The sequence below is a fragment of the Pseudophryne corroboree genome, unplaced genomic scaffold (assembly GCF_028390025.1).
Source record: "Pseudophryne corroboree isolate aPseCor3 unplaced genomic scaffold, aPseCor3.hap2 scaffold_1208, whole genome shotgun sequence".
Taxonomy (NCBI): Eukaryota; Metazoa; Chordata; class Amphibia; order Anura; family Myobatrachidae; genus Pseudophryne; species Pseudophryne corroboree.
Genome location: NW_026967833.1, coordinates 80,724 through 90,480, shown reverse-complemented (window position 1 = coordinate 90,480; position 9,757 = coordinate 80,724). Strand labels below are relative to the sequence as shown.

At 41.1% G+C, this 9,757-nt stretch overlaps 34 non-coding genes and 9 pseudogenes across 34 annotated transcripts; all 43 read right to left on the bottom strand.

The window, feature by feature from the left end:
- Positions 1–13: 13 nt before the first annotated feature.
- On the bottom strand, positions 14–132 carry LOC134991836 (5S ribosomal RNA). Its single transcript, XR_010196075.1, has one exon. It is a non-coding gene; the product is annotated as a 5S ribosomal RNA (ribosomal RNA).
- Positions 133–243: 111 nt separating this feature from the next.
- On the bottom strand, positions 244–362 carry LOC134991525 (5S ribosomal RNA). Its single transcript, XR_010195770.1, has one exon. It is a non-coding gene; the product is annotated as a 5S ribosomal RNA (ribosomal RNA).
- A 107-nt stretch (positions 363–469) lies between these two features.
- LOC134991239 (5S ribosomal RNA) lies at positions 470–588 on the bottom strand (annotated as a pseudogene).
- A 107-nt stretch (positions 589–695) lies between these two features.
- On the bottom strand, positions 696–814 carry LOC134991762 (5S ribosomal RNA). The gene has a single exon (XR_010196004.1). It is a non-coding gene; the product is annotated as a 5S ribosomal RNA (ribosomal RNA).
- Positions 815–921: 107 nt separating this feature from the next.
- LOC134991619 (5S ribosomal RNA) lies at positions 922–1,040 on the bottom strand. The gene has a single exon (XR_010195862.1). It is a non-coding gene; the product is annotated as a 5S ribosomal RNA (ribosomal RNA).
- Positions 1,041–1,147: 107 nt separating this feature from the next.
- Positions 1,148–1,266, bottom strand: LOC134991642 (5S ribosomal RNA). The gene has a single exon (XR_010195885.1). It is a non-coding gene; the product is annotated as a 5S ribosomal RNA (ribosomal RNA).
- Positions 1,267–1,373: 107 nt separating this feature from the next.
- On the bottom strand, positions 1,374–1,492 carry LOC134991534 (5S ribosomal RNA). Its single transcript, XR_010195779.1, has one exon. It is a non-coding gene; the product is annotated as a 5S ribosomal RNA (ribosomal RNA).
- Positions 1,493–1,599: 107 nt separating this feature from the next.
- LOC134991378 (5S ribosomal RNA) lies at positions 1,600–1,723 on the bottom strand (annotated as a pseudogene).
- A 107-nt stretch (positions 1,724–1,830) lies between these two features.
- Positions 1,831–1,949, bottom strand: LOC134991636 (5S ribosomal RNA). Its single transcript, XR_010195879.1, has one exon. It is a non-coding gene; the product is annotated as a 5S ribosomal RNA (ribosomal RNA).
- A 107-nt stretch (positions 1,950–2,056) lies between these two features.
- Positions 2,057–2,175, bottom strand: LOC134991495 (5S ribosomal RNA). The gene has a single exon (XR_010195740.1). It is a non-coding gene; the product is annotated as a 5S ribosomal RNA (ribosomal RNA).
- Positions 2,176–2,282: 107 nt separating this feature from the next.
- LOC134991215 (5S ribosomal RNA) lies at positions 2,283–2,401 on the bottom strand (annotated as a pseudogene).
- A 107-nt stretch (positions 2,402–2,508) lies between these two features.
- LOC134991824 (5S ribosomal RNA) lies at positions 2,509–2,627 on the bottom strand. Its single transcript, XR_010196064.1, has one exon. It is a non-coding gene; the product is annotated as a 5S ribosomal RNA (ribosomal RNA).
- A 107-nt stretch (positions 2,628–2,734) lies between these two features.
- Positions 2,735–2,853, bottom strand: LOC134991448 (5S ribosomal RNA). Its single transcript, XR_010195694.1, has one exon. It is a non-coding gene; the product is annotated as a 5S ribosomal RNA (ribosomal RNA).
- Positions 2,854–2,960: 107 nt separating this feature from the next.
- LOC134991471 (5S ribosomal RNA) lies at positions 2,961–3,079 on the bottom strand. The gene has a single exon (XR_010195716.1). It is a non-coding gene; the product is annotated as a 5S ribosomal RNA (ribosomal RNA).
- Positions 3,080–3,186: 107 nt separating this feature from the next.
- Positions 3,187–3,310, bottom strand: LOC134991376 (5S ribosomal RNA; annotated as a pseudogene).
- A 107-nt stretch (positions 3,311–3,417) lies between these two features.
- LOC134991635 (5S ribosomal RNA) lies at positions 3,418–3,536 on the bottom strand. The gene has a single exon (XR_010195878.1). It is a non-coding gene; the product is annotated as a 5S ribosomal RNA (ribosomal RNA).
- A 107-nt stretch (positions 3,537–3,643) lies between these two features.
- On the bottom strand, positions 3,644–3,762 carry LOC134991494 (5S ribosomal RNA). Its single transcript, XR_010195739.1, has one exon. It is a non-coding gene; the product is annotated as a 5S ribosomal RNA (ribosomal RNA).
- A 107-nt stretch (positions 3,763–3,869) lies between these two features.
- On the bottom strand, positions 3,870–3,988 carry LOC134991609 (5S ribosomal RNA). The gene has a single exon (XR_010195852.1). It is a non-coding gene; the product is annotated as a 5S ribosomal RNA (ribosomal RNA).
- Positions 3,989–4,095: 107 nt separating this feature from the next.
- Positions 4,096–4,214, bottom strand: LOC134991812 (5S ribosomal RNA). The gene has a single exon (XR_010196052.1). It is a non-coding gene; the product is annotated as a 5S ribosomal RNA (ribosomal RNA).
- A 107-nt stretch (positions 4,215–4,321) lies between these two features.
- LOC134991447 (5S ribosomal RNA) lies at positions 4,322–4,440 on the bottom strand. The gene has a single exon (XR_010195693.1). It is a non-coding gene; the product is annotated as a 5S ribosomal RNA (ribosomal RNA).
- A 107-nt stretch (positions 4,441–4,547) lies between these two features.
- On the bottom strand, positions 4,548–4,666 carry LOC134991800 (5S ribosomal RNA). The gene has a single exon (XR_010196041.1). It is a non-coding gene; the product is annotated as a 5S ribosomal RNA (ribosomal RNA).
- A 107-nt stretch (positions 4,667–4,773) lies between these two features.
- LOC134991807 (5S ribosomal RNA) lies at positions 4,774–4,892 on the bottom strand. The gene has a single exon (XR_010196047.1). It is a non-coding gene; the product is annotated as a 5S ribosomal RNA (ribosomal RNA).
- Positions 4,893–4,999: 107 nt separating this feature from the next.
- LOC134991641 (5S ribosomal RNA) lies at positions 5,000–5,118 on the bottom strand. Its single transcript, XR_010195884.1, has one exon. It is a non-coding gene; the product is annotated as a 5S ribosomal RNA (ribosomal RNA).
- A 107-nt stretch (positions 5,119–5,225) lies between these two features.
- On the bottom strand, positions 5,226–5,344 carry LOC134991695 (5S ribosomal RNA). The gene has a single exon (XR_010195938.1). It is a non-coding gene; the product is annotated as a 5S ribosomal RNA (ribosomal RNA).
- A 107-nt stretch (positions 5,345–5,451) lies between these two features.
- LOC134991348 (5S ribosomal RNA) lies at positions 5,452–5,575 on the bottom strand (annotated as a pseudogene).
- A 107-nt stretch (positions 5,576–5,682) lies between these two features.
- Positions 5,683–5,801, bottom strand: LOC134991771 (5S ribosomal RNA). Its single transcript, XR_010196013.1, has one exon. It is a non-coding gene; the product is annotated as a 5S ribosomal RNA (ribosomal RNA).
- A 111-nt stretch (positions 5,802–5,912) lies between these two features.
- On the bottom strand, positions 5,913–6,031 carry LOC134991402 (5S ribosomal RNA). Its single transcript, XR_010195649.1, has one exon. It is a non-coding gene; the product is annotated as a 5S ribosomal RNA (ribosomal RNA).
- Positions 6,032–6,138: 107 nt separating this feature from the next.
- Positions 6,139–6,257, bottom strand: LOC134991493 (5S ribosomal RNA). The gene has a single exon (XR_010195738.1). It is a non-coding gene; the product is annotated as a 5S ribosomal RNA (ribosomal RNA).
- Positions 6,258–6,364: 107 nt separating this feature from the next.
- Positions 6,365–6,483, bottom strand: LOC134991789 (5S ribosomal RNA). Its single transcript, XR_010196030.1, has one exon. It is a non-coding gene; the product is annotated as a 5S ribosomal RNA (ribosomal RNA).
- A 111-nt stretch (positions 6,484–6,594) lies between these two features.
- Positions 6,595–6,713, bottom strand: LOC134991777 (5S ribosomal RNA). Its single transcript, XR_010196019.1, has one exon. It is a non-coding gene; the product is annotated as a 5S ribosomal RNA (ribosomal RNA).
- Positions 6,714–6,820: 107 nt separating this feature from the next.
- LOC134991640 (5S ribosomal RNA) lies at positions 6,821–6,939 on the bottom strand. Its single transcript, XR_010195883.1, has one exon. It is a non-coding gene; the product is annotated as a 5S ribosomal RNA (ribosomal RNA).
- Positions 6,940–7,046: 107 nt separating this feature from the next.
- Positions 7,047–7,165, bottom strand: LOC134991470 (5S ribosomal RNA). Its single transcript, XR_010195715.1, has one exon. It is a non-coding gene; the product is annotated as a 5S ribosomal RNA (ribosomal RNA).
- Positions 7,166–7,272: 107 nt separating this feature from the next.
- Positions 7,273–7,396, bottom strand: LOC134991375 (5S ribosomal RNA; annotated as a pseudogene).
- A 107-nt stretch (positions 7,397–7,503) lies between these two features.
- Positions 7,504–7,622, bottom strand: LOC134991634 (5S ribosomal RNA). The gene has a single exon (XR_010195877.1). It is a non-coding gene; the product is annotated as a 5S ribosomal RNA (ribosomal RNA).
- Positions 7,623–7,729: 107 nt separating this feature from the next.
- On the bottom strand, positions 7,730–7,848 carry LOC134991568 (5S ribosomal RNA). The gene has a single exon (XR_010195812.1). It is a non-coding gene; the product is annotated as a 5S ribosomal RNA (ribosomal RNA).
- Positions 7,849–7,955: 107 nt separating this feature from the next.
- LOC134991237 (5S ribosomal RNA) lies at positions 7,956–8,074 on the bottom strand (annotated as a pseudogene).
- Positions 8,075–8,181: 107 nt separating this feature from the next.
- LOC134991761 (5S ribosomal RNA) lies at positions 8,182–8,300 on the bottom strand. The gene has a single exon (XR_010196003.1). It is a non-coding gene; the product is annotated as a 5S ribosomal RNA (ribosomal RNA).
- A 107-nt stretch (positions 8,301–8,407) lies between these two features.
- On the bottom strand, positions 8,408–8,526 carry LOC134991618 (5S ribosomal RNA). Its single transcript, XR_010195861.1, has one exon. It is a non-coding gene; the product is annotated as a 5S ribosomal RNA (ribosomal RNA).
- A 107-nt stretch (positions 8,527–8,633) lies between these two features.
- Positions 8,634–8,752, bottom strand: LOC134991639 (5S ribosomal RNA). The gene has a single exon (XR_010195882.1). It is a non-coding gene; the product is annotated as a 5S ribosomal RNA (ribosomal RNA).
- A 107-nt stretch (positions 8,753–8,859) lies between these two features.
- On the bottom strand, positions 8,860–8,983 carry LOC134991380 (5S ribosomal RNA; annotated as a pseudogene).
- A 107-nt stretch (positions 8,984–9,090) lies between these two features.
- On the bottom strand, positions 9,091–9,209 carry LOC134991633 (5S ribosomal RNA). Its single transcript, XR_010195876.1, has one exon. It is a non-coding gene; the product is annotated as a 5S ribosomal RNA (ribosomal RNA).
- A 107-nt stretch (positions 9,210–9,316) lies between these two features.
- Positions 9,317–9,435, bottom strand: LOC134991469 (5S ribosomal RNA). Its single transcript, XR_010195714.1, has one exon. It is a non-coding gene; the product is annotated as a 5S ribosomal RNA (ribosomal RNA).
- Positions 9,436–9,542: 107 nt separating this feature from the next.
- On the bottom strand, positions 9,543–9,666 carry LOC134991379 (5S ribosomal RNA; annotated as a pseudogene).
- Positions 9,667–9,757: the final 91 nt, after the last annotated feature.

Below are 9,757 nucleotides of genomic sequence, written 5' to 3'. Positions count from 1 at the left end.
GGCAGTATAAAAATATCTACAGCACCTTGTATTCCCAGGTGGTCTCCCATCCAAGTACTAACCAGGCCCAACACTGCTTAGCTTCCAAGATCAGATGAGATTGGGCGTATCCAGTGTGGTGTGGCTGTAGATGAGCTTTGTGGTTTCTGTTAGAACTTTTCTACTTCTAACTACTGGTTCATAAATGAATACGTTTGAAAATGGAATGCATCAACAGAACGGTGTTGGCAGTATAAAAAAAAATATCTACAGCACCTTGTATTCCCAGGTGGTCTCCCATCCAAGTACTAACCAGGCCCAACACTGCTTAGCTTCCAAGATCAGATGAAATTGGGCGTATCCAGTGTGGTGTGGCTGTAGATGAGCTTAGTGGTTTCTGTTAGAACTTTTCTACTTCTAACTACTGGTTCATAAATGAATACGTTTGAAAATTGAATGCATCAACAGAACGGTGTTGGCAGTATAAAAATATCTACAGCACCTTGTATTCCCAGGTGGTCTCCCATCCAAGTGCTAACCAGACCCAACACTGCTTAGCTTCCAAGATCAGATGAGATTGGGCGTATCCAGTGTGGTGTTGCTGTAGATGAACTTTCTGGTTTCTGTTAGAACTTTTCTACTTCTAACTACCGGTTCATAAATGAATACGTTTTAAAATGGAATGCATCAACAGAACGGTGTTGGCAGTATAAAAATATCTATAGCACCTTGTATTCCCAGGTGGTCTCCCATCCAAGTACTAACCAGGCCCAACACTACTTAGCTTCCAAGATCAGATGAGATTGGGCGTATCCAGTGTGGTGTGGCTGTAGATGAGCTTTGTGGTTTCTGTTAGAACTTTTCTACTTCTAACTACTGGTTCATAAATGAATACGTTTGAAAATGGAATGCATCAACAGAACGGTGTTGGCAGTATAAAAATATCTACAGCACCTTGTATTCCCAGGTGGTCTCCCATCCAAGTACTAACCAGGCCCAACACTGCTTAGTTTCCAAGATCAGATGAGATTGGGCGTATCCAGTGTGGTGTGGCTGTAGATGAGCTTTGTGGTTTCTGTTTGAACTTTTCTACTACTAACTACTGGTTCATAAATGAATACATTTGAAAATGGAATGCATCAACAGAACGGTGTTGGCAGTATAAAAATATCTACAGCACCTTGTATTCCCAGGTGGTCTCCCATCCAAGTACTAACCAGGCCCAACACTGCTTGGCTTCCAAGATCAGATGAGATTGGGCATATCCAGTGTGGTGTGGCTGTAGATGAGCTTTATGGTTTCTGTTAGAACTTTTCTACTTCTAACTACTGGTTCATAAATGAATACGTTTGAAAATGGAATGCATCAACAGAACGGTGTTGGTAGTATAAAAATATCTACAGCACCTTGTATTCCCAGGTGGTCTCCCATCTAAGTACTAACCAGGCCCAACACTGCTTAGCTTCCAAGATCAGATGAGATTGGGCGTATCCAGTGTGGTGTCGCTGTAGATGAGCTTTATGGTTTCTGTTAGAACTTTTCTACTTCTAACTACTGGTTCATAAATGAATACGTTTGAAAATGGAATGCATCAACAGAACGGTGTTGGAAGTATAAAAATATCTACAGCACATTGTATTCCCAGGTGGTCTCCCATCCAAGTACTAACCATGCCCAACACTAATTAGCTTCCTAGATCAGATGAGATGAGATTGGGCGTATCCAGTGTGGTGTGACAGTATATGAGCTTTGTGGTTTCTGTTAGAACTTTTCTTCTTCTAACTACTGGTTCATAAATGAATACGTTTGAAAATGGAATGCATCAACAGAACGGTGTTGGCAGTTTAAAAATATCTACAGCACCATGTATTCCCAGGTGGTCTCCCATCCAAGTACTAACCAGGCCCAACACTGCTTAGCTTCCAAGATCAGATGAGATTGGGCATATCCAGTGTGGTGTGGCTGTAGAAGAGCTTTATGGTTTCTGTTAGTATTTTTCTACTTCTAACTACTGGTTCATAAATGAATACATTTGAAAATGGAATGCATCAACAGAACGGTGTTGGTAGTATAAAAATATCTACAGCACCTTGTATTCCCAGGTGGTCTCCCATCCAAGTACTAACCAGGCCCAACACTGCTTAGCTTCCAAGATCAGATGAGATTGGGCGTATCCAGTGTGGTGTTGCTGTAGATGAACTTTCTGGTTTCTGTTAGAACTTTTCTACTTCTAACTACTGGTTCATAAATGAATACGTTTTAAAATGGAATGCATCAACAGAACGGTGTTGGCAGTATAAAATTATCTACAGCACCTTGTATTCCCAGGTGTTCTCTCATCCAAGTACTAACCAGGCCCAACACTGCTTAGCTTCCAAGATCAGATGAGATTGGGCATATCCAGTGTGGTGTGGCTGTAGAAGAGCTTTATGATTTCTGTTAGTACTTTTCTACTTCTAACTACTGGTTTATAAATGAATACGTTTGAAAATGGAATGCATCAACAGAACGGTGTTGGCAGTATAAAAATATCTACAGCACCTTGTATTCCCAGGTGGTCTCCCATCCAAGTACTAACCAGGCCCAACACTGCTTAGCTTCCAAGATCAGATGAGATTGGGCGTATCCAGTGTGGTGTGGCTGTAGATGAGCTTAGTGGTTTCTGTTAGAACTTTTCTACTTCTAACTACTGGTTCATAAATGAATACGTTTTAAAATGGAATGCATCAACAGAACGGTGTTGGCAGTATAAAAATATCTACAGCACCTTGTATTCCCAGGTGGTCTCCCATCCAAGTACTAACCAGGCCCAACACTGCTTAGCTTCCAAGATCAGATGAGATTGGGCGTATCCAGTGTGGTGTAGCTGTAGATGACCTTTGTGGTTTCTGTTTGAACTTTTCTACTTCTAACTACTGGTTCATAAATGAATACATTTGAAAATGGAATGCATCAACAGAACGGTGTTGGTAGTATAAAAATATCTACAGCACCTTGTATTCCCAGGTGGTCTCCCATCCAAGTACTAACCAGGCCCAACACTGCTTAGCTTCCAAGATCAGATGAGATTGGGCGTATCCAGTGTGGTGTCGCTGTAGATGAGCTTTATGGTTTCTGTTAGAACTTTTCTACTTCTAACTACTGGTTCATAAATGAATACGTTTGAAAATGGAATGCATCAACAGAACGGTGTTGGTAGTATAAAAATATCTACAGCACATTGTATTCCCAGGTGGTCTCCCATCCAAGTACTAACCATGCCCAACACTAATTAGCTTCCTAGATCAGATGAGATGAGATTGGGCGTATCCAGTGTGGTGTGACAGTATATGAGCTTTGTGGTTTCTGTTAGAACTTTTCTACTTCTAACTACTGGTTCATAAATGAATACGTTTGAAAATGGAATGCATCAACAGAACGGTGTTGGCAGTATAAAAATATCTACAGCACCATGTATTCCCAGGTGGTCTCCCATCCAAGTACTAACCAGGCCCAACACTGCTTAGCTTCCAAGATCAGATGAGATTGGGCATATCCAGTGTGGTGTGGCTGTAGAAGAGCTTTATGGTTTCTGTTAGTATTTTTCTACTTCTAACTACTGGTTCATAAATGAATACATTTGAAAATGGAATGCATCAACAGAACGGTGTTGGTAGTATAAAAATATCTACAGCACCTTGTATTCCCAGGTGGTCTCCCATCCAAGTACTAACCAGGCCCAACACTGCTTAGCTTCCAAGATCAGATGAGATTGGGCGTATCCAGTGTGGTGTTGCTGTAGATGAACTTTCTGGTTTCTGTTAGAACTTTTCTACTTCTAACTACTGGTTCATAAATGAATACGTTTTAAAATGGAATGCATCAACAGAACGGTGTTGGCAGTATAAAATTATCTACAGCACCTTGTATTCCCAGGTGGTCTCCCATCCAAGTACTAACCAGGCCCAACACTGCTTAGCTTCCAAGATCAGATGAGATTGGGCATATCCAGTGTGGTGTGGCTGTAGAAGAGCTTTATGATTTCTGTTAGTACTTTTCTACTTCTAACTACTGGTTTATAAATGAATACGTTTGAAAATGGAATGCATCAACAGAACGGTGTTGGCAGTATAAAAATATCTACAGCACCTTGTATTCCCAGGTGGTCTCCCATCCAAGTACTAACCAGGCCCAACACTGCTTAGCTTCCAAGATCAGATGAGATTGGGCGTATCCAGTGTGGTGTGGCTGTAGATGAGCTTAGTGGTTTCTGTTAGAACTTTTCTACTTCTAACTACTGGTTCATAAATGAATACGTTTTAAAATGGAATGCATCAACAGAACGGTGTTGGCAGTATAAAAATATCTACAGCACCTTGTATTCCCAGGTGGTCTCCCATCCAAGTACTAACCAGGCCCAACACTGCTTAGCTTCCAAGATCAGATGAGATTGGGCGTATCCAGTGTGGTGTAGCTGTAGATGACCTTTGTGGTTTCTGTTTGAACTTTTCTACTTCTAACTACTGGTTCATAAATGAATACGTTTGAAAATGGAATGCATCAACAGAACGGTGTTAGCAGTATAAAAATATCTACAGCACCTTGTATTCCCAGGTGGTCTCCCATCCAAGTACTAACCAGGCCCAACACTGCTTAGCTTCCAAGATCAGATGAGATTGGGCGTATCCAGTGTGGTGTGGCTGTAGATGAACTTTCTGGTTTCTGTTAGAACTTTTCTACTTCTAACTACTGGTTCATAAATGAATACGTTTGAAAATGGAATGCATCAACAGAACGGTGTTGGTAGTATAAAAATATCTACAGCACCTTGTATTCCCAGGTGATCTCCCATCCAAGTACTAACCAGGCCCAACACTGCTTGGCTTCCAAGATCAGATGAGATTGGGCATATCCAGTGTGGTGTGGCTGTAGATGAGCTTTGTGGTTTCTGTTTGAACTTTTCTACTACTAACTACTGGTTCATAAATGAATACATTTGAAAATGGAATGCATCAACAGAACGGTGTTGGCAGTATAAAAATATCTACAGCACCTTGTATTCCCAGGTGGTCTCCCATCCAAGTACTAACCAGGCCCAACACTGCTTGGCTTCCAAGATCAGATGAGATTGGGCATATCCAGTGTGGTGTGGCTGTAGATGAGCTTTATGGTTTCTGTTAGAACTTTTCTACTTCTAACTACTGGTTCATAAATGAATACGTTTGAAAATGGAATGCATCAACAGAACGGTGTTGGTAGTATAAAAATATCTACAGCACCTTGTATTCCCAGGTGATCTCCCATCCAAGTACTAACCAGGCCCAACACTGCTTAGCTTCCAAGATCAGATGAGATTGGGCGTATCCAGTGTGGTGTTGCTGTAGATGAGCTTTATGATTTCTGTTAGAACTTTTCTACTTCTAACTACTGGTTCATAAATGAATACGTTTGAAAATGGAATGCATCAACAGAACGGTGTTGGTAGTATAAAAATATCTACAGCACATTGTATTCCCAGGTGGTCTCCCATCCAAGTACTAACCATGCCCAACACTGCTTAGCTTCCTAGATCAGATGAGATGAGATTGGGCGTATCCAGTGTGGTGTGGCAGTATATGAGCTTTGTGGTTTCTGTTAGAACTTTTCTACTTCTAACTACTGGTTCATAAATGAATACGTTTGAAAATGGAATGCATCAACAGAACGGTGTTGGCAGTATGAAAATATCTACAGCACCTTGTATTCCCAGGTGGTCTCCCATCCAAGTACTAACCAGGCCCAACACTGCTTAGTTTCCAAGATCAGATGAGATTGGGCGTATCCAGTGTGGTGTTGCTGTAGATGAAATTTCTGGTTTCTGTTAGAACTTTTCTACTTCTAACTACTGGTTCATAAATGAATACGTTTTAAAATGGAATGCATCAACAGAACGGTGTTGGCAGTATAAAAAAAAATATCTACAGCACCTTGTATTCCCAGGCGGTCTCCCATCCAAGTACTAACCAGGCCCAACACTGCTTAGCTTCCAAGATCAGATGAGATTGGGCGTATCCAGTGTGGTGTGGCTGTAGATGAGCTTTGTGGTTTCTGTTAGAACTTTTCTACTTCTAACTACTGGTTCATAAATGAATACATTTGAAAATGGAATGCATCAACAGAACGGTGTTGGCAGTATAAAAATATCTACAGCACCTTGTATTCCCAGGTGGTCTCCCATCCAAGTACTAACCAGGCCCAACACTGCTTAGCTTCCAAGATCAGATGAGATTGGGCGTATCCAGTGTGGTGTTGCTGTAGATGAGCTTTGTGGTTTCTGTTAGAACTTTTCTACTTCTAACTACTGGTTCATAAATGAATACGTTTGAAAATGGAATGCATCAACAGAACGGTGTTGGCAGTATAAAAATATCTACAGCACCTTGTATTCCCAGGTGGTCTCCCATCCAAGTACTAACCAGGCCCAACACTGCTTAGCTTCCAAGATCAGATGAGATTGGGCGTATCCAGTGTGGTGTGGCTGTAGATGAGCTTTGTGGTTTCTGTTAGAACTTTTCTACTTCTAACTACTGGTTCATAAATGAATACGTTTGAAAATGGAATGCATCAACAGAACGGTGTTGGCAGTATAAAAAAAAATATCTACAGCACCTTGTATTCCCAGGTGGTCTCCCATCCAAGTACTAACCAGGCCCAACACTGCTTAGCTTCCAAGATCAGATGAGATTGGGCGTATCCAGTGTGGTGTGGCTGTAGATTAGCTTAGTGGTTTCTGTTAGAACTTTTCTACTTCTAACTACTGGTTCATAAATGAATACGTTTGAAAATTGAATGCATCAACAGAACGGTGTTGGCAGTATAAAAATATCTACAGCACCTTGTATTCCCAGGTGGTCTCCCATCCAAGTACTAACCAGGCCCAACACTGCTTGGCTTCCAAGATCAGATGAGATTGGGCATATCCAGTGTGGTGTGGCTGTAGATGAGCTTTATGGTTTCTGTTAGAACTTTTCTACTTCTAACTACTGGTTCATAAATGAATACGTTTGAAAATGGAATGCATCAACAGAACGGTGTTGGTAGTATAAAAATATCTACAGCACCTTGTATTCCCAGGTGGTCTCCCATCCAAGTACTAACCAGGCCCAACACTGCTTAGCTTCCAAGATCAGATGAGATTGGGCGTATCCAGTGTGGTGTCGCTGTAGATGAGCTTTATGGTTTCTGTTAGAACTTTTCTACTTCTAACTACTGGTTCATAAATGAATACGTTTGAAAATGGAATGCATCAACAGAACGGTGTTGGAAGTATAAAAATATCTACAGCACATTGTATTCCCAGGTGGTCTCCCATCCAAGTACTAACCATGCCCAACACTAATTAGCTTCCTAGATCAGATGAGATGAGATTGGGCGTATCCAGTGTGGTGTGACAGTATATGAGCTTTGTGGTTTCTGTTAGAACTTTTCTACTTCTAACTACTGGTTCATAAATGAATACGTTTGAAAATGGAATGCATCAACAGAACGGTGTTGGCAGTATAAAAATATCTACAGCACCATGTATTCCCAGGTGGTCTCCCATCCAAGTACTAACCAGGCCCAACACTGCTTAGCTTCCAAGATCAGATGAGATTGGGCATATCCAGTGTGGTGTGGCTGTAGAAGAGCTTTATGGTTTCTGTTAGTATTTTTCTACTTCTAACTACTGGTTCATAAATGAATACATTTGAAAATGGAATGCATCAACAGAACGGTGTTGGTAGTATAAAAATATCTACAGCACCTTGTATTCCCAGGTGGTCTCCCATCCAAGTACTAACCAGGCCCAACACTGCTTAGCTTCCAAGATCAGATGAAATTGGGCGTATCCAGTGAGGTGTGGCTGTAGATGAGCTTAGTGGTTTCTGTTAGAACTTTTCTACTTCTAACTACTGGTTCATAAATGAATACGTTTGAAAATTGAATGCATCAACAGAACGGTGTTGGCAGTATAAAAATATCTACAGCACCTTGTATTCCCAGGTGGTCTCCCATCCAAGTGCTAACCAGACCCAACACTGCTTAGCTTCCAAGATCAGATGAGATTGGGCGTATCCAGTGTGGTGTTGCTGTAGATGAACTTTCTGGTTTCTGTTAGAACTTTTCTACTTCTAACTACCGGTTCATAAATGAATACGTTTTAAAATGGAATGCATCAACAGAACGGTGTTGGCAGTATAAAAATATCTATAGCACCTTGTATTCCCAGGTGGTCTCCCATCCAAGTACTAACCAGGCCCAACACTACTTAGCTTCCAAGATCAGATGAGATTGGGCGTATCCAGTGTGGTGTGGCTGTAGATGAGCTTTGTGGTTTCTGTTAGAACTTTTCTACTTCTAACTACTGGTTCATAAATGAATACGTTTGAAAATGGAATGCATCAACAGAACGGTGTTGGCAGTATAAAAATATCTACAGCACCTTGTATTCCCAGGTGGTCTCCCATCCAAGTACTAACCAGGCCCAACACTGCTTAGTTTCCAAGATCAGATGAGATTGGGCGTATCCAGTGTGGTGTGGCTGTAGATGAGCTTTGTGGTTTCTGTTTGAACTTTTCTACTACTAACTACTGGTTCATAAATGAATACATTTGAAAATGGAATGCATCAACAGAACGGTGTTGGCAGTATAAAAATATCTACAGCACCTTGTATTCCCAGGTGGTCTCCCATCCAAGTACTAACCAGGCCCAACACTGCTTGGCTTCCAAGATCAGATGAGATTGGGCATATCCAGTGTGGTGTGGCTGTAGATGAGCTTTATGGTTTCTGTTAGAACTTTTCTACTTCTAACTACTGGTTCATAAATGAATACGTTTGAAAATGGAATGCATCAACAGAACGGTGTTGGAAGTATAAAAATATCTACAGCACATTGTATTCCCAGGTGGTCTCCCATCCAAGTACTAACCATGCCCAACACTAATTAGCTTCCTAGATCAGATGAGATGAGATTGGGCGTATCCAGTGTGGTGTAACAGTATATGAGCTTTGTGGTTTCTGTTAGAACTTTTCTACTTCTAACTACTGGTTCATAAATGAATACGTTTGAAAATGGAATGCATCAACAGAACGGTGTTGGCAGTATAAAAATATCTACAGCACCATGTATTCCCAGGTGGTCTCCCATCCAAGTACTAACCAGGCCCAACACTGCTTAGCTTCCAAGATCAGATGAGATTGGGCATATCCAGTGTGGTGTGGCTGTAGAAGAGCTTTATGGTTTCTGTTAGTATTTTTCTACTTCTAACTACTGGTTCATAAATGAATACATTTGAAAATGGAATGCATCAACAGAACGGTGTTGGTAGTATAAAAATATCTACAGCACCTTGTATTCCCAGGTGGTCTCCCATCCAAGTACTAACCAGGCCCAACACTGCTTAGCTTCCAAGATCAGATGAGATTGGGCGTATCCAGTGTGGTGTCGCTGTAGATGAGCTTTATGGTTTCTGTTAGAACTTTTCTACTTCTAACTACTGGTTCATAAATGAATACGTTTGAAAATGGAATGCATCAACAGAACGGTGTTGGAAGTATAAAAATATCTACAGCACATTGTATTCCCAGGTGGTCTCCCATCCAAGTACTAACCATGCCCAACACTAATTAGCTTCCTAGATCAGATGAGATGAGATTGGGCGTATCCAGTGTGGTGTAACAGTATATGAGCTTTGTGGTTTCTGTTAGAACTTTTCTACTTCTAACTACTGGTTCATAAATGAATACGTTTGAAAATGGAATGCATCAACAGAACGGT